Genomic DNA, 26,983 nt, shown 5'->3' with positions numbered 1-26,983 from the left:
CATATAGAGAACATAACAAATCGGGCATACAGGCTACTCGGCTTTGTTTTAAGAACCACTAAAGAGTTCAAAGAGGCTGATACTTTACGGATGTTGTTTAACTCTTTAGTCAGGCCAGTTCTCGAATACGGATCCACCGTTTGGAATCCTAGCTATAAATGTTACATCAACTGCATTGAGGCAATCCAGAAAAAACTAAGTAAACATTTAAAATATAAAGCCTACAAATCTAATCAACCGCCAAACGTCGGAAATTTGGTTTCGCTCGAAGGTCGGCGCACATTAAAGGATCAAACTTTTTTATATAAAATTTTGACAAATCATATTGACTCCCCTTATTTAATAAATAAAATTAATTTTAGAACTCCTCGTTTGAACACACGACATCACAAACTCTTTCACATCCCCTTTACGCGAAAAAAATACAAAGCGAATTCCTTCATTGATAAAGCGTGCAAGTGTAATAATAATCTTTTCTCACACATTGATATGTTTAACATTCCGTTAGTTAAGTTTAAGCATGAGGTTCTTAGTACTTTGAATACTTAATGTTTAGAATATTTTAACTTTTAACTGATTTTTTTTTCTCATTATTCTCCTTTATTTTTAAATTCATTAACAATGCCGACAAATGTTTGTTTGCTCTGTGGATATTCTAGTTGTTATTCCGTTGTTTATTTTTTGTATACGTGTTAGTAGTTAGTGGCAACTTCACTGGTTCATGTATTGAATAATATTAATATCTGTAAGTATTATTGTACCGTTTGTGCCCAAATAAACATTAAAACATTAAAACATCTACATGTCTACATATGTCTATGGTTTTGGGGTCGGTATACGACAACATAGATGATATCGTTGCAGAAGATCCAGCATGGCATTTTTTACTTGTTTCATTTAGTTTTCTGGGATTGCTCGTAGTTTTACCTTATCACATTCACTGCTAATGATACCACAGGCGGGTTCTCTGTATATATGCAGCTATTTTGTCCATTCCCCATAAACTAAGTTTAGCATGCCCTAGGCAATTGCAATAATATATATATAAGCACGAAAAACATCTGACACTGTTATATATTCGCGAATTCTTTAACGAGAGTAATGTGTTTCCTTCTTCATCTTGTAAGCTAAATGTTTTAAGATTTGATCTCGGAATTTGTAATTAAAAACATTGACTATACGCGGTAGCAAAAAAAAAATTTGGCTGTTTCATACATTTTGGTTGGGGGCCGATTTTTGAATTCCGATCGCTCGATTTCGGCACTCGAAAATCGGTGGAAAACGGAGATATGCAAATTTTTCAAATACGAGCGATAGAAATTGGGAATCGAGTGGTATTGACCACTCGTTTTCAATTCTATTAGTAGAATTTAAATGCCTAGTAGTGGAGATATTATTGAACGAAATACACGAAATCGAGCGGTCGAAATTCAAAAATCGGGCCCCTGGTCTATTCTCAATAGGAGGGTAAATTTTTTTCGCCATTTCGGGGTTGGTCCCATAGTAAAAGTTGCTCAGTATAATCCCAAAACCTCATGGCAACGGGAATGCACTTATTTTTTAGCCACCCTGTATATCAGCGGCTAATAATTAGCCCATGAAGCACGTCTCTCGTGTTAAGACATCTGTGTTCCGGTAAGCAACACACACTACACACAGCTACTGTAAACAACCTCATCAACAATACAGACGTTGGCTATGACGTACAGATGAGGGATGTACTGGTTTAAGAGCGATATATCATGTTAGGGGCTTTGGTCGAATGTTACGAGTAGAATGATAAATAAGTATTACTAGCGACTCGCCCCGGATTCGCAGGGGTTAACAAATATACACCTAAACCTTCCTCAAGAATCACTCTATTATAGGTAAAAACCGCAAGAAAATCCGTTCAGTACTTTTAGAGTTAATCGCAAACATACAAACACATAAACAAATAGACGCGGCGGGGGACGGGGGCGGGGGTGTTTTAAAAGGTGTAGTGATAGCGCTAGTAATGGGTGAGTCTTATACTAAATAATCGACCTTGTCCCACAGTAAGCTTATTTTTTTAATTTAAACTTTATTGCACAATAAAAAATTTACAAATGTCGGACTTAATGCCTTAAGGCATTCTCTACCAGCTTGGGTACTACAACATAATATACAATAGACTTATATCGATTTTGTATTGTTTTCGAGCTCCCGATATTTCGACGTAGTTACAATCTTGTTCACGGGTAACTGAAATATCGGAAAAGAATACAAAAGGTAATCACGGTCCATATCCCGGTCGATATAAGTCTAGTGAAACTAACCGTGAATCATTCAAAACTGTTACCATATACGATTCCAGTAACCAACACACTACACTCAGCTGCTGTAGGTAAACAGCCTCATGAGTAATGCAGAGGGATGTAGGTAGTCGACGTCAAAGACATCTTTAGACTTTTGCACCTTACTCCCTTGTAATAAGGCGCAAAATGTAAACATATCTTTGACGTCGACTGTACGTACAGATGAGGGATGGACTGATTTAAGAACGATCCATCTTATTAAGGGTGATAAACAGATATATAAGTTTTTGTGGCATAAACGAGTGTTTGAGAGAATGATACATCGATAAATCTGTTATCGATAAGTCTGTAACATTAGTCATTAAAAGATGTAACTTCTACTTGCTGTAAATTATTAATTAATTATTACAAACCGGCACATAATTTCTTTATTGCTATTTTTAGTGTACTTAAAAATAAAAACGTAAACTGTAGTGTGCCAAAAAAACTAACAAAATAACAAAGAAGATATCGAACGTGTTGTGTACTTCGCGGTAGCTATGTTATTGTACAGTGTTATAAATATCTATGATAAAGTTAAGGTAACATCGATAACAGACATGTCGATATTTCATTTTGTCAATCACTTTATTTTGCCACAATAACTTCTGTCTGGTGATAAATCTGGCGTACGAATACTAACAGCACATTCGGTTCGGTTATTTAAAACTAACGATTATTGGGCTGATTTTTATTCTTATGTAGAATTTTTTTTCGTCAAATTTCTATAAATTTGGTCGATAGATAGAGTTCCCTATTATATACAATAGATTTGTATCGTATCAGGATCGTTTATACTTTTTTCGAAATCTTTGTAAAACTTTCAAATTGTTAAAAAAAAACTAAATATAAGGTAACGATCGTACTTCACCATTGAATATTACATATTCATCACATACACAAAACAGACAGACAAAACATCATCAAAATAATCTAATAAGTTTCTTAACAGTACAACTTGTAATTTAAATGCCCATGGACACCTAATCCCTTCCCACCCTTAAACATCTTTTGAACAATCGGATCGTAAAAGAGTTCCAAAATCAATCGAAACATGTGGAACCAAAAGTGTTAACCGGGGACCGATTCTTGACAATTGAGGCGCAGTCAACTAAAACGACAGTGTCTTACAAATTTCAACCTAATATCAAGTGCTTTAAGATCTATTTCTGCAATACATCTCTAGAAGACGTAAGTCCTTTTAAAGAATAAAGACCAATTGACCAATACGTCACTCTGTGTACAAATCTCAACTTTATATTAAGGGTATAATGTATATTTTAGTTGTAAAATATTAGCAAGATATAAGATCTTTTGAAAATAAGCCCTTTAACAATTCGTGTTGGGTTCCAACTGTGACGGATTCTGAATTACAATTCGAGGCAATCTTTTACTACAAGTCTATTGAGGAAAGTGTAAACTACATTTATTATTTATGTCACATAAATTATTTGTTTGCAAACAAACACAAACCCGTATTGTTGTTGAAATAAACGACACTTGTTCACTTTTCATTGGACTATATTTTGTTGTACACATTTGAGTATTGAATAATTGAATTTCCCAATACACAATGATGATTTTCTAAATTTTTCATTTGAACTTGAGGAGAACTAAAAAAACTATAAATATCTTTAAGCTACATACATCGTTAACAACTGACATTAATTTTCAAGTTAATGGTGGAGAAGACGTGGGCAAGGAACTCTCGTATTTGTATACGTCAGAAAGGACGAGCTTCGCCCCCTTTGGTCTACCGACCTTCTGTACGGTGTGGAGTATGTGTACAAACACAAAAGTTGGATGCGACAAAAAAGCTTGCAGATGACCATCCATTAAGTGATAGACGATCTTTCCCATATCAACTTTAATACAGTTCTATTTGTCAAGCAATGCTACGGGTCGAATAGCATGACGAACAATTCATACACTTTCTCGCACTCGATAAACTTTATCTTCCCTTCTTGTAAAAGACATTAAAGTTACTATAAAACCGACTGGGTCGGAAATAGGGTGAAAAAGGGTTAATATACCCCGCACTATTGTTGAAGGGTCGGGTCTACTACAATAACTATCGAAATTGAAAGGTTATTTCGGAATACGAGTAAAGTATTGACATTCAATTGAAACCGTATTGGTAAGAAAATTTGCAATAATATGTTGGTCAATAAAACGTGAAAAAATATCCGTCACACTGTTATTTATAGATTTTTAAATTCGTCAAAAGAGGCACAATGATATCCACAAGTCTTTTAAGCAAGCATCTTTTTACAAGCTTTTATTGAACTTGCCTTATGTATACGTACGTATGTTAGTGTTGGTCAAATCTTGGAAGCTAAATTTGACCCACTTCCCGATTTCTTGATTGAGCTGAAATTTTGCATACATATGTAAATCGGATGACAATGCCATATAATGATAAAATAGAGCTGATCCGATGATGGAGACAGGAGGTAGCCATGGGAACTCTGTGATACAACAACGCAAACTTAATAGTGTTTGGGGTTCTTAGAATTGTGTCGACGAGTATTAGTTGCCCGTGGAAATAAAAGTACAGGCAGCGATAAAAGCTTGTAGCAAAAATAAAATTTCTGCCGAAAACTTTCCTTGTTTTCTTACAAAGTCCATCAGCCACACTCTTATTTATCGCATTTAAAGCTGGTCAAAAGAGGCACAATGAAATCCACAAGTCTTTTAATCTTTCTCTTTAAAATCTTATTACAAGCTTTTATTTAACTTGCCTTGTTAGTAAATATGTAGGTATGTACATATGTTAGTGTGGGTCAAATCTGGAAGCTAAATTTACTTATTAAAAATATTTTACTTATTAAGTTACCTACCATAGATGTAAGTCCATCATCTACGAATAAAGGCAAACCGTGAACTACGTTCGCCGACCCAATGAATCTTTTTTGAACGTTCCGTCAATATTCCGTCGTTCGACGATCTAGAATAGCACGAATTCCTCATATTTGCTCAACCTACAGTAAATATGGGGCGCCAGAAGGTTACAAAGAACATAGACCAGTGACAGACAAAGGAAACACAGATGAAATTCGGTCACAATTCCGGAGGTAAAAGGGAATTCCGGGAACGGGTATGCACGGTGTAGTAATAAATAACAAGAGTGCAATAATCTATATACAACATAATATATATTATGTAAGAGTCGCCATCAAGAAACCTATAAAAATACTGGAGTCGCACGTGAAACAAAGGTTAGATGCAAGAAGATTGACTTGGTTTTCAGTTACGATTAGTATTTAATTCTATCTCTTTCTTCGGGGATTATTTTTAAAGTAAAATTAAAATTCTTAATATTTACATTAAATTATCTATAATACCTACGAGCAAAAGCACTGTGATGCCAAAACTAGACACACATTACACACAATATTACCTCTCCTTTGAAAGATATTGTATACGATACAGACAACGAGGGTAATTTCTTCATTTTTATAAAGTTATAATGTTATCGCCGTCTTACTAACCCTAATGTTTGTGTGCTATTTATAGACCTACTTTTTTCGCGTTCGCTTCCTGCAGTTGTTTGAGTCACGTGTTTAAAAGACGGCGTTCATAAATCGCGGTTCAATACCCGGGCATTAAGCTGAGCCGAGCGGAAGTATCGGCATGCTGGCGTTTATTACCGGGCCGTATTCTGAGCGCTTACCGAGCAGTGTTGTTTAAGATTCCTTTGAATACTGTGCTATAAGACGACCCAGTTTTTCAGACTTATAATAATACTTACTTCGCTGGCTCCGCGACCCGAAGTGGATCTTGGCCTCCGACACTAGATTTCGCCATTCGTTCCTATCCTGTGCGATCTGACGCCATTCAGCCGCTTGGGCGCCCCAGATAAGCTCTTTTGGCCGCACGATCCTCTCCCATCCTCTCCACATGGCCGAGGCAGCGAAGTCGAGCAGCCTTGCTCTTGCCGATGATGTTGGGCTCGGCTCGCCCACCAGTTCTTCCACCTGCAGTTCCTCCTCACTCTCCAAGAGCCACCCTCACGACTTGTAGGGCCTAAGATCTTTCTAAAAATCTTCCTCTTATAATAATGTCGAAACATAAGTAAGGTAACGTAAACCAGAGTGAAAAGACACGATATTCAACTGCAATGACGATATTCATCAATAATCCAAATGATAAAAGTAAAAATGTGAACATCATTTTTTGAGACTTGGTTAGTACTTCATTTTTGCATTTGTGAAATCAATTTTTACCCGCCTAATTCACGAACAGAGAAACACGAGTCCAGCTATTCAAATTTAGACTCCAACGACTCGAGTTCCTACCAACACTAGTAGTACAGAGCGGTATTTGATATAGGTAACCACGGATCTAATATACGTAGACTGGATTGCTTATCAACCAAATGCGCAGAAATAATCATACCATGCAAGTGTGACTATCAAGTCAAGAATTAAGTAATTGGAAGTAGGTACAGTATATTTAATTAGGAATTTATTTATTTAAACTTCATTTCACAAAACACAACAAATAGCTCACTGATTTAAAATATCGGCCTCTTGTTTCGCAAAATAGAATGTGTCTATTTTTATCTCTTTTGTTGGAGTGACAGTTTAATTCAACATTCGGTAGTTTTCAATACATTTAGATAATGGTAGACGACAATTTTCATTAATTAATATTGGGGGCAACAATACAATTATTTTAAAATGTAGAAATTCACCTTAAAAAATGGTTGCTGTTGCTACCTACATTTAGTACGTTTACTAAGTGTAGTATTTTTCAAGCAGCTTGGGTACAGTAACCGTTGCGATGTCAACTCAATACAATTTATAACCCAAATCGCAAAATCTAGCAATATTGTATTGAGTAATTGTCATACGAATTTCCTTGCGCTAAGTGTCTTTTCTTTACTTTAACTTTATTAGTAGTAGCTTTATTGAATTGAATTGAAATAGAGGAATAAAGCCGATGGCCCTATCGGAACTTGAAGCAAATTAAGATCGTTTAAGCGTAATAGAAACTAAATTGGACTTTGGGGCAATAAAGAAACTACCATGGGTGTAGCTCAGGGCTCATCGGTTTCAAACATATTATTCTCGTTGTTACTGAACGATCTGCCGCATGCAATACAGGCTGCTGAAATCCTTATGTACGCAGATGATGTTGCTGCAATCGTCACAGCGCAATCGGTGGACGCCATAGAAGAGAAATTAAATGAAACCGCGGCGCAGCTTGCACAGTGGTTTAATGTCAATGGTCTAGCGCTAAACCTCAAGAAGACCCACTACCTGGTCTTCAATCTATCGGGTCGCAGCACGAGGCCACTAGCTGTGTCTGCAAATGGGACCGCTTTAGACCAATTAAGTAGCACCGGTTTCCTAGGGTTCGAAATTGACACCTGTCTGAAGTGGGACCATCATATTGACAGACTCAGCGGAAGAATCGGCAGTGCGTGCTTTGCATTAGGACGAGTAACTAGGTTGGTGTCGGACGAGGTCGCGCGCGCGTGCTATTTTGCCACGGTGCACTCGCTGCTCCAGTATGGTGCGGAGCTATGGGGACGCTGTGCCGAGTGGGAAAGGGTATTCCGTCTCCAGAAGCGCGCGATCAGGATAATCGCCCGTGTCCCGCACAACACTCCTGCACGACCCTATTTTAAAAAGCTGGGGGTACTGACTTTACCAGCAATAGTCATCTTGCAGGTGGCTATGTATGTGAGGTCAAATCTTTCGGCCTACAAAACGCATAGCATGGTACACAAGTACAACACACGTAACGCCCACAAGCTCGTTGGCGTGGGCTGTAAAATGGCCAAGTCGGCCAAGCTCACCCACATCATGGGGCCCGCCGTCTACAACAACCTGCCCTATAGCATCACCAGCGCCCAGAGCTTGGGCAGTTTTAAATGTCGCCTCAAACGCTGGCTTGTTGAGCACCCGTTTTATGATTATGACGAGTACCTAAATTTTCATAAAAGGGATGTCAAGTAACTCTTAGTGTTAAATTATTACAAATAATGTAATGTAATGATGTGATGTTAGATTTATTTCAAATTGAGTTTTTGTTTGTTCACGGCATATTGTAAATATGTTCTATATATAACGTGTAAATTGGTTTTATGAATAAATGACTTATGACTTATGACTTATGACTTAAAAGTTAGTATACAGCAATTTTAAAGTACATACAATATTATATAGTTTTGTTAGAAAAGTGATAATGAGTTATACAATTTAGACATACCTACTGAACATTCGGCCCTATAAAATATCATTCCAATCAAAACAAAACCGACCAAGTGCGAGTTGAACTCGCGCCCCAAGGGTTTCGTACTTCGCACATTTTTAACAATGTTTCATTTTTCAAAACTACTGGTTTCGGAGTAATGGTTATTTTATGCCTATTTTCTAATCTTTTGTCTGAAAATTATAAAAATTGAGATTATTTCAATGAGCACTTTCATTTGATATGACATATAACACGATAAAAAGTGACCCCTTTTTTTGATTACTTTTCATCGTATTTTCACGGAAACGGACGAACGTGTCTTGCTATTTCAGTCAGTCTCTGTACAAAAAGTACTCAGGTTGACTGAAGTAGCATGACAAACACGGACGTTTCCGAGAAGATAGGATGGAAAACAATTATGCACTACATTATTAGGTAAAGTAGAATTTCGTCGGAACCATAGTGTCTCCAACAATTTACTTAAACGTAATAGGTTAACGTTGCTAAAATAACCAATAGCAAGTATTTAGCTCAACATAAATCACGAGAGTATCATTAGTTTTGATCAACTGCATGCCGGTGCCATACATAGTTAATTAATGCGTTCAATTGTTTAGGGACGGTTATATCGGTCGTAAACAAGCGGGCATTAAAGTTATAATTGATGGACATACGGGCTAACGCGGTTATTACACTGATGCGGTGTGTGAGCGAGACGGCGCTATGCACGTATATAGCGAAGTCCTGCTCACCCTGGTCCTGGTCTTACCCATATTGCCCTTAAACTTGTTCAGGCGCCATCAAATATGTCGAATCGTCCAAAATGCTGAAAATATATTAAACATTGATAATACAGGCTTTGTCCAAATATTTATGAACAACTTGTCCACTCCGATATATTTGATGGAGACAGTGGGGAGACACTCCTGACTTCGGTCGAAATCGGCTCCGTTCGGCTCAGCATTGCTCCGAGCAATTATTAGGGTTGGCACCACTTGACTTCCTTTTGCGTGCACGACCACAGATAAGATAATCACGTGAATTTTGACAACCCTAAATATCCGAAAGGAATAGTGCCATATATTAGAAAGGGATAGCATGGTTCGACCCTGAACCGCTGTCAAACTTCGGGTTTGTAGGAAGTGTCCTTTCTGTACGGTAGTACTATTATTTAATCTGTGCTATTAATTAGACTATCAGCACCTATTTGTGTGATAATGCATATGGTGTCATGGTTGCCTACTTACCTGATTATGTTAGTGATTTAGCGCTTACGGATCTCTATTGTTGCGGTCGCACTGACCGTCTGTCAGTGTGTTAAGGGCCTATATAATTCAAACAATGGAGGGCTCTTGATTGGTAGAGAATGCTCAGGTATTAAGTTCACGCGACGCTATATTTATTTTCAAAACATATTTATAGTCATTAAACTTCGCAAAGAGATTATTAAACAGGAAACAACTAGTTTTAGGCTCGCTCGTTAGAATTACTTTTTCGAAAGGCGAGTTAATTTAGTGCAAAGAAAAAGCCAGCAATACAATATTGTATCTCTAAAATGATTTATTTACTACTACTAGGACTAGCAAGCGCAGCGTAGGACGTCCACCCACAAGATGGACAGACGATCTTGTTAAGGTCGCCGGAAGACGCTGGATGCGGGTCGCTTCCAACCGGCACGTATGGAGGTCCAAGGGGGAGGCCTATGTTCAGCAGTGGACGTCTTATGGCTGAGATGATGATGATGATGATGAAAATGATTTATTTACGGAAATAATCTTAGCTGAGTTATACGATTTTAACCTGTGAGGTTGATTTGCTTCGCACGGGTTAACAAATTATACACCTAAACCTTCCTCATGAATCGCTCTACTGATAGGTCAATACCGCATGAAATCCGTTCAGCAGTTTTTGAGTTTATCGCGAACAAACAGACAGACACAGTTGTTTTATAAGGTGTAGTGATGCGTGGTATCAAAAAGAATAGATAGTATAGAGGGGTCCTGTCATTGTAAATTTTGTAGTCACTGTAAATTGACTGCCATCTATCGACACACGACTAAAACTCAAAATGAAAACGCATAAAGTTATCAAATAATGTATATATGTATATGGATAAATGATTTTATTATTTTTATATCATTTTGATCCATGTTCATTCACTGATATCTATGTGTTAAAATTGTTAAATATGAAACGGTGTCGTCACGCCATCTAGCCGAGGATAGGCTAAAGGTGTGTGCGCCATCTATTCGAGAATGACTTTTACTTGAAATCTGAGGCACGTTTTTTCCTTAGACTTTATTCGTCTTATACGAAGTTACATATGTCTTTGATAAGGTGTAGTGATGCGTGGTATCAAAAAGAATAGATAGTATAGAGGGGTCCTGTCATTGTAAATTTTGTAGTCACTGTAAATTGACTGCCATCTATCGACACACGACTAAAACTCAAAATGAAAACGCATAAAGTTATCAAATAATGTATATATATGGATAAATGATTTTATTATTTTTATATCATTTTCATCCATGTTCATTCACTGATATCTATGTGTTAAAATTGTTAAATATGAAACGGTGTCGTCACGCCACGCCATCTAGCTGAGGATAGGCTAAAGGTGTGTGCGACATCTATTCGAGAATGACTTTTACTTGAATTCCGAGGCACGTTTTTTCCTTTGACTTTATACGTCTTATACGAAGTTATATATGTCTTTGGTGGTATGAAGGTGTGATGATATCTTAGACCCTAAGGACACTAGATGAGACTACGGTCACTCACTGATAAAACTGTTCTAAAAAATGTAGCTATCTTCATTAGTGTCTATCATTCAATGCTAATTTAACTACAGATTAAAATACTTATGTTCAATTAACAGTTTCAGTCAGGAGCTTCAAAGAAATAAAGATATGAATCATAGTATAACAAAAGCATTACAATGACATAAATATTTACCATGACACCAACAGTATGTCATGGATCAGTCATCAGTATTGATTGATGCATACCATTAATATCTCATCGCTCGGCCTGAACATTTGTCATCACATTGTTAATTGATTGACTGGAGTTTTAAAGGCAATTATAATACTTAGGATAGATTAAAAAAATACACATTTATACCATGTTTTGCATTAGTTTTTGCTACAGTCAGCATAAAACGGACTACGCGTCAAAAGTATAATTTCAGAAAGAGATATATCTCTGTAGGTGGATCACTTAGGCGTGAATTATACACATTCGGCGTAAGGTGAAGGCGCGGCGCAGTCGTGGCGCAGGCACGATGCCGCTTCATAACGTTTTCATACAAAATGTAGGAAAGCGACGGGGCGTGAATTATACTGAAGCGGTTCGGTACAGGCGCGCGTCGCTTTCCGCCTGTGTACATTTTGTATGAAAATATTTTGAAGCGGCACCTTACGCCGTATGTGTATAATTCAAACCAAAAACCTTTTTTTATGATAAAGGAGGCAAACGAGCAGACGCAACCTGATGCCTGATGAGAGCCAGATTGACAATTACGCAATTACCGTCGCCCAGGGACAATTGGACACTTTCAACTGCAATACCAGAAGGGTTGCAAGATTTGAAGGTCGTATCGGTCTGAAAATATCACTAGTTTTAATACTTATTTTCACGTTTAATAAGCGTTTGCGCTTAAGTCGCGTTTTTGACTTGACTCTTTCCGAATCTTCACTGTATTCCGTCAACTACCACTTCTTTGGAAATTAAAACTGGAAGTCTGTTTAGAAGACGTAATGAAATCAATGAACTTAATGAAATTCCAGCCGGTCGGCCGATCAGTCGGCAGATCGATCTGAATTAATTACGCAGGCATCCTGCCACTTGAGTCGAGTACAGTCGTGCACTAGTTGATTGGAAGAAGCTCCCAAAATATTTGAAGGAATTTTGTGCAGCATTTAGCAGCACTTATTCATGTAGACCAAGCTTTTTGAACTCGAGAAGTAAATACTATTCTAGAGTTGGACCAAGATAAGTCTGCAACGATATTGATAATAGCGCACGCAGAGCAAGTCAAAAATCGTTGAAGGCTGTTACTGTTTAGCCTGATGGTTGACGGGTAGAGAATGCCTTTAGGCATTAAGTCCTCTATTTGTACTTTATTTGTTATATTGTGCAATAAAGTTTAAAAATAAATAAATAAATAAGACTTGTCTTGGTCTAACTCTAACTCTAAAAATCTTCACTAATTGTACCTACAAAATAAATAATAGATTACGATTCTTCAAAAAATGTACACCAGACTAGGTACGATATTACCAAAAAATACAACAAGTAAAAGAATTTACTAGTAGATATGCCATTTTAAAATCCTCATTCAGATGTAAGGGATTTTTTTAGGTAGGACGATTACTTCATCTTATTTTATTGTAAGATTATAGGTAAATCAAAGCTCAATTTATATTGAAAGATGCCAAGATTCTTACCAATTTGTCGTCGTTCCTGACTTATTAGAATTAGAGGGAAACTTCAAAGTAACCTTAATAACTGCAAAGGAAGCAACCGAGATTGATATTATTTTCGTCTCAAATTTCATCAACGTTATTTCTTTATTAAATACGATACGGCAGACCTTCATGGTAATACGATATAAATAAATAAGCTTTTAAACGTTTAACTAATGATTACATATTGATTCTAAATGTGAAGAGTTTAATATTATTTTTTCTTGGTACTAGGCGTTTAGACTTAGGGAAGACGTCGAATTAGCAGCCACTTGCATTATTTTGACGGAACGAATTTTGTAAGATTTTTTTTTTAAGTGAAGTCTCGTTTTACCCGTCACATACAACATTTTGACTCATACAAAATTCGCTCTGAAACTACCGAAATAATGCAAGTGGCTCTAAACCTGACTTACATATGCCTCTTTTCCCCTACTTACGATACATATTTCTATCCCGGAAAGAGATATAAGCCCTATACTTTGTTTTTTAGCATTAGAAAAACTCCACAGAAGGAAGCATAAGGATTTAATTGGACACTTTGCCTATATACGATGTATTTTTATAATGAGGTAACATTATCTAGTAAGTATAGGTATTTCTCATTTTTAACATCAAAATATTACGGCTTAAAGTGCTAAATAGAACTTTAAGCTACTTCTTACCCTAAAAGTTTAGGGGAGGTAGGTTAATCTGTTTTGACCCAAATTTCTGGTATACCAGTATTATACCTAGTGGACACTTTTGTCTATACTTGTACTGGATTTGAGCGATGTAGTCCCAAGAGTTTATGAATAAATTGCCTCTGACATACAGACGGTCATGACAAAACATTAGCTCGCCGAAAACCCTAAAAAAGGTAAAGGTATAGAGGATTATGAGCTTTAGCGCGATTTAAGAACGTAAAACATATACCGTGTGCTCTTTACTTGAGTTTACATTTTAAATTATACTTTTGCAATTTTCAAAAAGTCATGTCTATTGAACACCGTTACCGGTATAACTAAAAATCTAAATATCTCATAACATTAAATTTATATGATATTATAGAATACCTGGTATTTAGGTAAGGGTAGTGATTGATCAGATTAACTAAATTAAGTCCAAAAATATACATAAACAAGCGTGATACCGTAATTGAATACCGGTTAATTTGAATGAAAAATATACCGATATTCGGTCCCTAAAACAGTGTTTGTACTGCGTTGACAGCTGTCAGGATTGACTTCTTATCGGCCGAGCACTATAGAATATTTTCAGCTCGCCAAGAAAACATGAGAGATAAAGAAAACAGTATATAATGCTTTTCAGCGGCACGTGCACTGCATCAAAACGTCTACATTTCCATTATCCTCAATCTTGTTTATAAAATCTGGACGTATTCAGTGTAAATATAACGTTGCTGCCAAGAAACATTGCTCAACAATCTCGGTGCATAATCCCTGCCAACCTTCGACGCAACAAGTGCTATTCAAAAATAAAGACGCTCGGGAATCTCTCAATGGAAGACAATTAAGATTCCCCGCGACTCTAACGTGCCTCCATGCATACAGAACACGGGACCCCGCAAAACGCAACTGTTTTACTATACCCATAAATTTCACTTCACACCACGCTGAGCACCGCCATCTCCGTATATTGAATAAAAATAAACTCCCTCGACTGCAAACGACTTTCAGCCCAATCCTGTCGCCGGCATGACCCAAATTCGAAAGGACAATAAAACCATCAAACCATTTAACGCTTCTCACGTCATGAGTCCCCTTTTGGTACGAAAAGACGCATGTGCTGATAAATTTACTTATTTAAACTTAACTCTAATACAATGATAATAAGTTTGGGAATTGAATAGCGGTTATTTAGACGACCTTATGATTTTTTTTTTTGTGAATAAGTTCCGTACGAACGTCACGTTTTCACAATTCATTGAAAACGAACGGCGTCGCTCAAGTGACTTGCAGTCCGAAGTTCCTTTATTATTTATGGACCGTGTATTCGGAATTTTAATACAATATCTCTCCTAAGTGTGGGGGTGAGAAATTTTGAGGAAATAGACATACTTGTGTGAAAAAATTTAAATAACGCGCTTCTATATTAAAAACGGAGTTTTCTCTTCCTAAACCTTTCTTTTTATCTGAGTTCCATTTGAGATATTTTTTATATTAAAAGCTTCTATATTAAAAGCGGAGTTTTCTCTTCCTAAACCTTATTTTTTTTTATCTGAGTTCCATTTGAGATATTTTTTATATTAAAAGCGGAGTTTTCTCTTCCTAAACCTTTTTTTTATCTGATTTACATTTTAGAGATGTTTTTAATCGTCCCTCAAAAATAATTCAGATTTGCACAGCATACATATCTATATGGTTAAGTTAGTTAAATACCGCCAATATGTATTAGGTTAGTGCGGGAACTGTAGCCAAGAACTTCCTGTACACTCCTGCGGATGTTTCACCCCTGCTCTTTAATATGGACAGCTAAAAATTCGAAATCGACTCCCAGTATCAGGTAATATACCTATTTTCTAAAACAAACACGTTCTATTTGTGGTTCCCAGTTTTTGAGGCACAAGTAAATTAGCTATCACTAAACTTGAGCGATATCTTTGGCCCTATCGCCACTTACACAACTCTTTGGTAAAGATTATCATCAATTTGCAATTGTAGTAACAAAAAAATACGAAATATGTATTATTACGATACAAAACACACTAGAATAAGCTACGAGTAACTTAGCAACAGCACGCCCCAAGTGACTTCCAAGTTTACTGTCGTTGTATCTGACACCGACTGTTCTCGTTTTTTCTCTCCGTGAAGTTTCATTCCCAGAAACTTGACAGTGATACATTCCTCGCGGCGTTCCCGTTGCAAGTTTCGAGTTAAGAACAATGCGAGCGATGTATTTGGAACAAATGGCGCTTGGAAGAAGAGGATTCTCATTTCATGCCATGTATTGTTATAGCTTGCGAAATCTCGCAAGCTCACATCCGTGAGTCAGATTCCGGCGGACCAGAGTAATGTGTCTCCAAGATCTGCTAAAATCCTTCTCCTGGAAAATAGTATTTCTTAAAGACTTGAAAATTGTAGCCGCTAACCGCTGCTCTTCAAAGTGGGTTGTCGCTAGGAAAAGGTGATGGGCGAGTAGTGGCTGAACAGACAGAAGGGATACTCTTTGTCCGTGGAAGGACTGATCTACAGTTATTTTTGAAAGTTGTATGCCATTAAAGAGTTCATTTCGCTCGCAGTAATCTAGCTGTCAGCTGAGCCTTTTTGTATAGTCTCCTAACTGTAGCTTTTAGTAACTTTCTCTACAGCATCCTAGGGCACATATCTCCTACTCCTCCTTCCTTCGCTCCCGGTGTCGGTCACTCCCGACATCTGACCGTGTTTCCAAAGAACTTTCGGACCCTCGTTGACCTCATTGACCCCGGATGATGGCTACCCTAATTTTCATATTGAGCTCCTTTTTATTACAATTCAAGAGCGCTCATACACCAGTCGAACTAAGCTGTTGACTCGTGTGGTAAACGGAATAACACCCTGTTGAGCATCAGCTGACATCTTAGACAAGTCAACATCCTTATCACAACGGAATACGATGTAAAACTGCGTACATATTTTTGCCCACGACCGAACAATGGCGTGACGTACTCTGAGGAAACAATCGACGATTAAAAACTGTTTTTAAAATGCTTCCCGATAAGCCGCTTGTAATCGTGGCTGTGACGATAATTGGATTTCATTTGTTTGTCTTGAGCAGCGAATGTTTTGAACGCTGAACGATGTTGGGAAAAAATTACATTGGATTTTGGATCAAGAATTTTTGTCTACAAACGGCCTTAATATCTTGAAATTGCATGCTAATATTTGCATTTAAAATTAAAAATACAAATAATATCGATGTTTGTTTGCTTCTTCATAAATTTGATTAAGATTCAAATTAACATGAATCTTAAACCCTAAAAAAGTAAGGCTTCAATGCAGAAACGTTTATAGGTAAGTAATTTGTTGTTAGAAGTTTTACAATAGTCCTACATAACTATATATTTCTTACTCATATTAGCTTTTGCTAAAATATTACAATTAAGAAATGTACTGTTTCACATCTAGTAGACTTGATTCAAGATAAACCTCTCAGCACTAGTGTGACTATATTATAGTTTAACCCTCTATTGCCGTAAGTTCCAAGTTCACGCGTTGTCGCCGACACCAGTGTTAGGGCGTTAATTCCAAACTCACACTGGGCTTGTCGTGTAAACTTGTAGCTATGATCCTTAACTTAGTTTCGTCATAATCAATTAATAAACACAGGAAAAGGCTTGCTAGAGCTACTCTGACAAGCGGGCAAATGATACATGAAATGATAGCGGAAAAGTGGAAAGAACTGAGTTCAAAGAGCCCAAGAACGCGGAAAATGGCCTGCTGATAACAATCATCATATGTAAAAACAATTGGAGTATAGCAGATACGTTTGAATGAAAACCATACAGATAAATATGTATATTACTGTAAAACTATTAGGTGACGACAGGTACTTTTGGCACGTTGTTCTATCTGCTACTTTAATGATGCTGACTGCACTAGATAATATAACGTAACCTTTAACGTGACTTAACGTGATAATCATTGACTTTGGTTTTGTAATTTGTTCAATACTCCTGATGGAAGAAACATATCACTTGAAACAAAAAAAATATTGTACTTACAAATCATAAATTTGAACCAAAAGCTCACTAGATTCATATTCATTATATCACAATGTCGCATAAAATGCGTTTAAACAAAACAGTCAGGGAATGCGGTCAGCCGAAGCATATGTTTCCGATTGAGTTCAGATAATATTATTAAACTAACTACTACGACGTCGCAATAGAATTATTCAGCTAACTGAATAAATTAGTAGAAAATAGCTTTCATGCTGCGAAGTCGACAGAAAGTGCATTGGCATGGAATCAAACCGGTGATACAAATAAGACTGTTGACAGCTTATTAGCGTGGGTGAGCTCTTAAACAATGTAAACGAAGTTTATGATTATGATTCATAATAAATGTTAATTATGCAGGTTCTGATTGTGGCCACCTTTTTATGTCATTTATAGACTCCTTCTTCTTCCTGCCCTTAATCTCAACTTCATTTGGGGTCGGGCCTTCTTGTGCGTTTGCGCCATAGGCCGGTCTGTCCTGGGTTGTCAACAATGGGATATACTGAGTTTTAGGCCCCTCTCGACAGTGTACCATCAAGTGGCGGGCCGTCTGCCTCTGCCTCTTGATCGCTGCGTGCTATTATATGTAATTTATAGAGTGAGAAATCTATATTACTTTCACCCTATAGGAGAGCCGCCTCCTGCTCTCGCAAGACTGCAGGACTGTGACTACTAGGTTGTAAGAATCCCATTATCTAGAGCATTTGTATCCCATTATAAGGTTCCTTGAACCTTCAATTCAATCATAGGCACAGTAACAAGAAAATTGATTCGTCGTTTCAAATAACTTTATGAGACTCGTTTCTTGACATTTGTTTGATTGTAAAAACAACTGTGTTGCTAACCTTATAAGGTTTACGTTTCCTTCAAGCGATAGGCTCGGATAGCTGTTCGATGTAGTTAAGAAGCAATTTTGCTCATGTGTTATTCCAATTGCTATCTACACGTAGGCGAGCCAAACGACAATATAGCTGCGCCGCAAATCTCAGTCTGATTCACTACAAGCGCCTTGAAACGAGCGTCATCGTCAGTGCGTTTTTTGTAGGCTTCGGGGAAAAATGTACAAAATGAATAAATAAACATTGTTATTGCCTTGCATATCGTTTTTAATCATTTTGGCATCTTTTCGTACTCAGCATCCTCTAGCGTCATTTCGCATCGTTGTATAAGTATTGTTTTACACCATGTTGCGTCATACCGAGCCTCCTCCGCATTGACCACCCATTTTGTATCACAGACGACGCTGTGAACTACCTCGATCTACTTTAAACTCGACGCTGCAGCGCTCGACGCGTCCAGCGTACAGCCTGACCACGACATTGCGCGACTGGCTTCGCCTAAGGCAAAAGCTATAGGCGGGCACAAAAGGTCCGATCGCTGTTTCTCGCTCCAACCTATGGTATGCCTTAGCCGAAGCCAGTCGCACAATGTCCTGGCCAGGCTGTCAGCATCAGCGTCAAGCGATTTCGCTGGTAGCACTTACCCGTCGTCTTATTGCATTAATATGTAATACGCCGATATCTCGACATTCTCGACTCGCTTGCACTTGTTGAGCTATTGGAATGGTCGGCCATGTTTCCTTATCGCTCGTTCCGCTTGTCGAGCTGTGATAACATCGACCTGCTGCGCGCGAGCACCTTTTATACTCCTTTTGTAAAATTGGATTTTCATCATACTTGTTGGTAAAGGCTGAATCCACGCATACGTACAAAATGGGTATAATTAAGTATTTAATTAATTAATTTTGGCAACTTAGATCACTCACTAAAATAAATTTATTGCATGAATTCTATAGTAATTTAAATTGTATTTTTCTTAATTACTCGTAATGCATGTTAATTATAAGATGTAATAATGTTTTGAAAAGATGTGTCCCGCCGAGTTTGTTGCCGGTCCCATATTGGGATACCCTCCTCCAATTGAGGGGGGATTTAAATCTTCTCGGGGCAGAGGTGTACGGTTGGAGCCGGTAAATGTTTATTTGACGTTCATAAGCGCATTGTAATATGCCTACTTGAATAAACTATTTTTTATCTTTTATCTTTTATCTATTAAGGAAATTGAGTGACATCTGCTACAATCACCATCCGAAAAGGTGCCGTTCGGATGTCAACTGCAGCTGCATTACTATAGCGGCGTCGTTGTTTACGCCGCTGTCTCTGTCCACTTCATTGATACAATAAAAGACGCTTGCCGCCGCATTACTGCCGCGATTATGACGTTCATTACGTCACACATTATATCATGGCCATTGACAGATACTGCGGCGGCAACAACGACCCAGCAACAGGAATATAGTTGCAGTTTGCAGTTGACATCCGAACATTACCTAAAGTCGCCCACAACTTGCATAAATAATAATATCTGGGAGACCGAGTTTTGCCCGGAAAACATATATAAACCCCTTTAAAGCAATATTTCATCAAAATCATTAGAGCCGTTTCCGAGATCCAGGAAATATATATACCTATTTATATAAATAAATAAATATACAAGAATTGCTTGGTAAGAAGAAGGTAAAGAAATGGTGGAAGGTATACCTAAGATTAGAAAAGTATGTCAGTTTGAAAACTATCAAAAAACACATTTTATCCATCGCAAGTGTCTGCGGCTACTCTACAATTTAAATTGATAGCCAATCCATTAAAATGTAGAGTGGAAAGCTTTGACTGCATTTTTGTGGTCCTACTCTTTTAAGCCCGTTTTAATTCTGTACATAAAATGTTTTTGGACTTTTATCTTAATGAGTAAAACCAGCAGACCGCAACACGTGTACAGTCAGTAGCAGTTATTTTGTTCAAAATTAACAGAACACAACGATATTGTTAAGAAAATAATGGCAAGGGTAAATTTTTCGTCAACGTATTATTGGGTTTTTTTTTAAGTCATAGTCATATAATTATTTAAAAAAAAAATGGTTTTCGGTAAAGTCGGTTTACGGTCGATAATTTTGCGTGATAACATCATAAGAAAACGTGGCCGTAACGTTACCATGGAGATCTGTCCACAACGTTACCATGGAGATTTGTCCACAACGTGACACTTTTTCGTGCATGCTGCCGGTGTTCATCGATTTATAAGACATTATCACGTCAAAAAAAATTGTGTTTTAAATACATGCCTTAAAACTAAAGTTATTAAAAACTTAATATTCTGTACTTTTTATACGAAAGTTATGATATAAATATTCGTAGCGTAGTAGAGTAGTTCAACTTCAGGCTTCGTCGATGATAACTATTATCTTCAAAGGCCAGCTCATTTGCCCGAGCAGATCATGTGCATCCTAATCAGACTGATGCTAGCTTGCCCGCATGATCAGTCTAAAAGGCCCGAATTAAGCAGTGTACCATCATTATCGCTGGCTTTTGCCAAACCTGTACTGATTGAGTACCTATTGCTGATGACCAGATATTGCTTCAATTTGTTTAGGTGTTTACACATTGGGGGATCCATAGGCACTATTAACACTGCTACTTATACTCTGTATGTGTGTGGAAGGTTACCAAAGTTGCTAAATTCTTTGAGCTGGTCTGTGAGGGTCTGCGTATGTCCTTTAACCTCTCAGATCGGCTATTGATATACATATCACTTTTTCAAAATAACTATAATCATTATGAATTTATAACTAGTTTTGGCTGTGCTCTTATTTCTTTCCTAATATACAGGGTGGAAAAACAAATGTCATTAAATACACTAAATCACAATGTCGAGCATTCACAAAAAATCATAACATATAAGTACCTACTTTTATTAAAAAAACTGCAACAAAAACACGTTAATTGAATATCATGTAACATCTGCGTCATTTGCGTAGTAGATGAGCTGTAATTAGTCCCATCAAACCGAATCGCCGTGATTTGATTAATGTTCCAGAGCGGTTGATTTCGATAGCCGGTGATCATTGAGTTGCTATATCACATGTTTATTAGTTTTGTTTTTAGAATAAATTGTTTATACAGTTAAGCGTAAAGTACCTGTGGTTATTATTATGATGCTGCACAACAATATTGTTACACTTATGAAATTAGGTGGGATCATTTGTTTAGAACTGTTACAATCACCAATTTCAAGGAATAAGTTTGCTTGTTTGCCAACGATGTTGTGTCGAAAAATAAAGTAGACAGGAAAATATTTTATTTAGGTTTTTTATTCATTGTAGTTTCTTGTAAGGTAGTGTAGTGGCAGAATTACCAGGGACGTGTTTCTGGACAAACAAATTGCAAATTATTCCCTGTACTCGTACAACTGAAATTAACATGTTTTCAGTATATTTATTTCATTATAAAATATTGACTTTTACTCTTTTGACGATTTTTCAATATTGTCACACTTGAATTTCACCCTGTATAATCCTTTTAAGCCTCTTGTTTACAAAACGCATGCAAGTGAACACAATTAACAATGATTTATTGTTTTCAGGTACTGACGATTGACTCCATTGTTTCTGGAAAGTGGTAACAAATGGTTCTGCGATTAGGGTTCGGTAGCGACAGGCGGAAAGCCACGGAATAAGGCTAAGGCTGTAAACACCGTTGCTGACCTTCCACTGTGAGGTCCATAAATGAACAGCTGCCAGGTGTCCGGACCTAGTTATAACGATAGATAAACACAATGACTGTGGAATGGTCATGTGGGGTGAGAGAAACATGGTCTATTTTGCTCGAGACAAGAGACGCAATATGAGGATTCCCTGCGTTTCGCTTGCCCCAATGATTCTCATAACCCATCTAACCTTAAGCACCTTATTCCGTGGCCAGCTCAAGGTCCTCTCCGGAAATGACTCAAGTCTAAGTATCTTAGCCATCAGATATATGCGAGCGGCCAAGGTATTAATAAATATCTGACCATGCACTATAACGCCTTGACAGTATTTCCGACGTATCGGTAATATCGGTATGATGGAAAGGGACAAACGATTATTTTAGTAAACGTTTATGAATAAGGGGGATAGTCTTTGTGGTTTTGAATAACGGTAACGGAATGGAAAGATCGAAAAATGTATAAAAAATTGGGAAATTCGTATTTTAGGATCGAAAGAGCTCGTGATTCTGAATAAAAATAACATAAACATTCCCAAATTTGAAAATACAACTTTAAATAAATAAATTCGCCCATCTCGACCGTGTGTTTTTAATAAAAACAACCCTTGGAGTCAAAAATTACACCGACATTTTATTCGAAATAACTAATAAAATCGTCATTCGAAACGTCTGGTGTGTTTTCATTACGAGATTATTCATGTTTGATGGCTATATTCGTTTTATAGTTCATCTAAACTGTAGGAAGCGGGATCATAGGTTTATTATATGCATAAAAGCCGTAAGAGCCATTGGAAAACTAGTTTGAATTTGGACTTTATGGCATGGGAATACGGTATATAATTGTATGCGTTTTCGATAACTTTTATGAGTGGTGGGGAAGTATAGCAAATATAGACAGCTACCGTTTTATGATAGACATTTGAACTGTATGAAGGAAGTGTTGCTTATGTTTTTGAAATTTTTGGATTGTACAGTCACCTGCAATAACATGTTGCTCTTCGAAGGCCGCAAAAATATGTGACACTGACACGCTCTTAAGGTGGCCACTGACGAGCCTTCCAACAGTCCAAATAGCCTGGCTGCAATCCAAAATCGGTCCGTGAATGTAAAAAACGTACAATGTTTAATATTAGGATGCCGTCCATTTGGATGAATCCATTTGGAAGGCTCGTCAGTGGCCTGCTTTATGACTCAACAAATAAAATCGTGTCAGATATTTTTGCGGCCTTTGTTGCGTAACTTATTAATGCAGGTGACTGTACAAATCTTTTAAATACAGAATAGGGAATGTGCGGAACTGTAGAGTCAGCACAGAGCCTGTGTCTTGGCGTGAAACGTCAATGTCCAGTTTAAGTTTTAGAAATAAGTCACAAGGTGGCAGACACTCCAATGCGCAAAGGTGCATGCGTACAGCACGAACGATTATAATGTGGCGTATCTACACTTCTTTAAAAGGTACTTACTTATTTGATTGACAGGAATAATATGATATCATATTAACTCACATTTATAGACGGGTCTAACGCGAATTTTATTCAATTACCTTGATTTACCGACGATTCGACACAAAACGAAATCACGTTTCGAAATGTGAGTTAATATAATAAAACGCGAAAGTTTAAAATATTATATAATATGAGATCTGTAGCGGCTTTCATATTGATTGTCACTGTAACAATGTACGAAGTGGCACAGAAATCGGGTGTTCGACATTGCCTCCCATGCCAATCTTTGCCTACCAGTGATTCTCTACAAAACAGCCGACTTTGACAAGTAATTCCTAAGCACTAATAATGGAAGAAAACGGTCAAAAGGCTTACCTGACTTTTAAAAGTAATAAACAATTTCTATAATTTACTCTCCCATCGGTCGACGTCAAAAATATGTTTACACTTTTGCGCCTTAGTCCTTTGTAATAAGGCGAAAAATGTAAACATATCTTTGACGTCGACTGTACAAACAGCAACAATCTTAACTATCCATGGGTGAACCTTATGCCTTTAGTAATAAGGTTTACGAACTGTCAGTTAACAGTGTGGGCGATACGAAGCAAACTATCGTAAAAGTCGGCCACATTTATGCATTAACCATCACAAAACAGGTCGAGAAAACAGCAAAGCGATGGCATTGTCTTCGAGAAAATAACTTAAGAGAAAATGAGAAAAGAAACTAACAATTGTTAAATAATATCCGCGGTGGCGCTGAAGTACTGCTTACAGACATTGACTCAATAGACATCGTATGTCAATTAATCAAATGGAAGAATTACTTCTGTTCTGATTTAAACGGCTAACTTTCAGAAGCGTCACAAATCTAACTTAACCAGGTTAACTAGGCTAACCTAACGAAATGAATTCTATGTGATGTCTTTTTAAAATATTACAAAAAAAATGTTTCTGAATAAAAATCATTCGGTGAAATGAAAATTTGGAAAATGAATCCAATATTATTGCGGCGCTATGCGACGTAAGCGCCAGCCGCCATAAGGTACCTTTTTCCGTGGAACGTCACATATAATATCTGGGAGACCGAGCTTTGCTCGAAAAACATATAAAAACTCAAATTTGCGCGTTTTCCCAGAGATCGATTTATCGCCCCCGAAAACCCCCATATATTTTTTATCGAAATCGTTAGAGCTGTTTCTGAGATCCCCTAAATATAGATATATAAATAATAACCAACAATTGCTCGTTTAAAGGTATTAGATGTCTGTGGCACAAGCAAACCGGGTCCTACCTTCGCTTCTTTTATTATTATTTTTTATTCACTTTGTTTTTTATTTCACCGGCGACACAAATTGGGATTTTTTCATAAGAATATTCCTCCTTCCTTTAACAAAGTTTCAAAGTGCCGTTATTGAATTTTCTCAAGTTTTGATAGGTTTTTGCGTCGATTGTTGCTGTTGGCGGAGTTGGTCCAGTAAATTAGGTAGCAAACTGAATTTTGTCGGCTTTTGTTAAACGATTTTGTTGTTTTTTTTATATCTCCGCTATCTGAAGGTAGTCTGAAAGAGATCGCTTGCGATAAAAAATGAATAAAAATTGTCTATGCATCTCTGTTGTTCGAATTTTAACGCTATTGGTCTACATGGTTTCATTTTTGTTTTTGTACAATTATTTAAACGAACTGGTACCTAGAGTGAACGTTTCGAACTTTGGCCCCTATTGTGTGTATATCAATAAGTTCAAAATACCGTTTAGTGTCATTAGCTGTGTTTACAAAATAGAATAGGTCAAGAACATAATTAGTAAGTTCACATTCATTAATGTTTTCCACGTGTACTTTTTAACCCACTGTCGATAAAATGCTATTAAAAAAAATTTAAGACCTGTAAGTAGTACCAAGCTACTAACATTAGCGACGTATGCAGCTTGGGTGCGCGCGTTTAGTCTACCTGCTGTGTGAATTTCATGGCATTTGCCCTTGATTAAGATGTCTAAAAATTCAATTTATAACATACAAATTTGCTTTAGCGCCCTCTTAACCTGATAATTGTATAAAACATGTTGACATGTGTTAAAACCGATTCTAGAAGTACAGGGGTCGGCAAACCGCGGCTCTTTAAGGTTCCTAAAACTAGTGATTTCTACTGCGGTTGGCTTCTCAAAAGTTTGCCGACCCCTGCTCTAATAGGTACACATCAGGAGCGCTACCATGGTCGCATTTTTATCACTTGTCATGCCATGCGTCACTTTCGCACTTACATATTTGTTAGAACGTGACAGACATGGTGACAAATGATAAAGAGCCGACCATTTTGGCCCTACAGATTGTAGTGGAGGGCAATTTGACGACCGTCATCGAGCCGAACCGGCGGGCCTTGTCGAGGCTGTCAATTTGCCTAACTTTCCCATTTAACTTTCAGAAGCCTAACTTTTTCTCGGCATTCTTCCAAGTTTACATTGCCGGGGTTCGGTGTTAAAATCGAATTTGACCGATTTTATCCTTTACTGGCGAGTTCTGAACGTTTTGTAAAGTCGTTTTAGTAATCGATTACATGTGTGCCTTCTGCTGTTAAGTTCTCCTTTTTGTACGTTGTTTTATAACGAGAAGTAAATAGTAAGTAAATAAACAAAAAAGCATGTATTGGTAATGCAATAGTCTATTTATCTAGAATTAATGGGTTGAAAAGTTATCAAATTTATTTCATTATTTAAATTTGACGATTACCAATTGTCACCTCACCTACACCCCCTGGTGTCCAAAGACGTTTACGTTTACATATTTAGACTTCACGTTTTCCAATCTGCCCCACGCTTATTTGTTCGGACTTAAATAAACAGCCATAAAATCTTTTATCTACCACGGAAAATCTATTCACATCAGCTAAGTTCAATATTTTCTCGAGCTCAATATTTTACTCCAGCAAACATCTTCCGTGAAAACAACTGAACTGTTTACGTCTGCCAACATTGTGGAAACTTGGACAAATAATGCTCCCCGGTTAAACTTGGCCCAAAAGATTTAACTAAGGGAAGTTTTCAGGAGTCTAGTCTATTAGAGTCTGGGGACTTGATTTGCTCTTGTCTGGAGTTTAGATTTGTTTCGAGATGACCTGTCTTGAGCAGTTTTTAGTTGGATATGTTGGATTAAACTAGTCTTGAATAAATATAAATACGGTTGAGTTGAGGTAGGTACTCACTCATTCATTTATGATATATATCATACAGTTACTATAAAAACTATGCATATAGGTCAGCTTCTACCGATTGATAGTTCAGCAATACAATTAGATGCGTAAGAAGAGTCAATAAATAC

At 37.2% G+C, this 26,983-nt stretch overlaps 1 protein-coding gene across 1 annotated transcript in view; it reads left to right on the top strand.

Annotated features, from left to right (window-relative positions):
* Positions 1–26,983, top strand: part of LOC134793779 (polypyrimidine tract-binding protein 2) — a 635,946-nt gene that overhangs the window by 104,461 nt on the left and 504,502 nt on the right. The gene's annotated exons all lie outside the window — the stretch shown is intronic.

The sequence above is a fragment of the Cydia splendana genome, chromosome 9 (genome assembly GCF_910591565.1).
Source record: "Cydia splendana chromosome 9, ilCydSple1.2, whole genome shotgun sequence".
In the NCBI taxonomy this organism is placed as follows: Eukaryota; Metazoa; Arthropoda; class Insecta; order Lepidoptera; family Tortricidae; genus Cydia; species Cydia splendana.
This window is presented reverse-complemented; position numbering and strand designations above follow the sequence as displayed.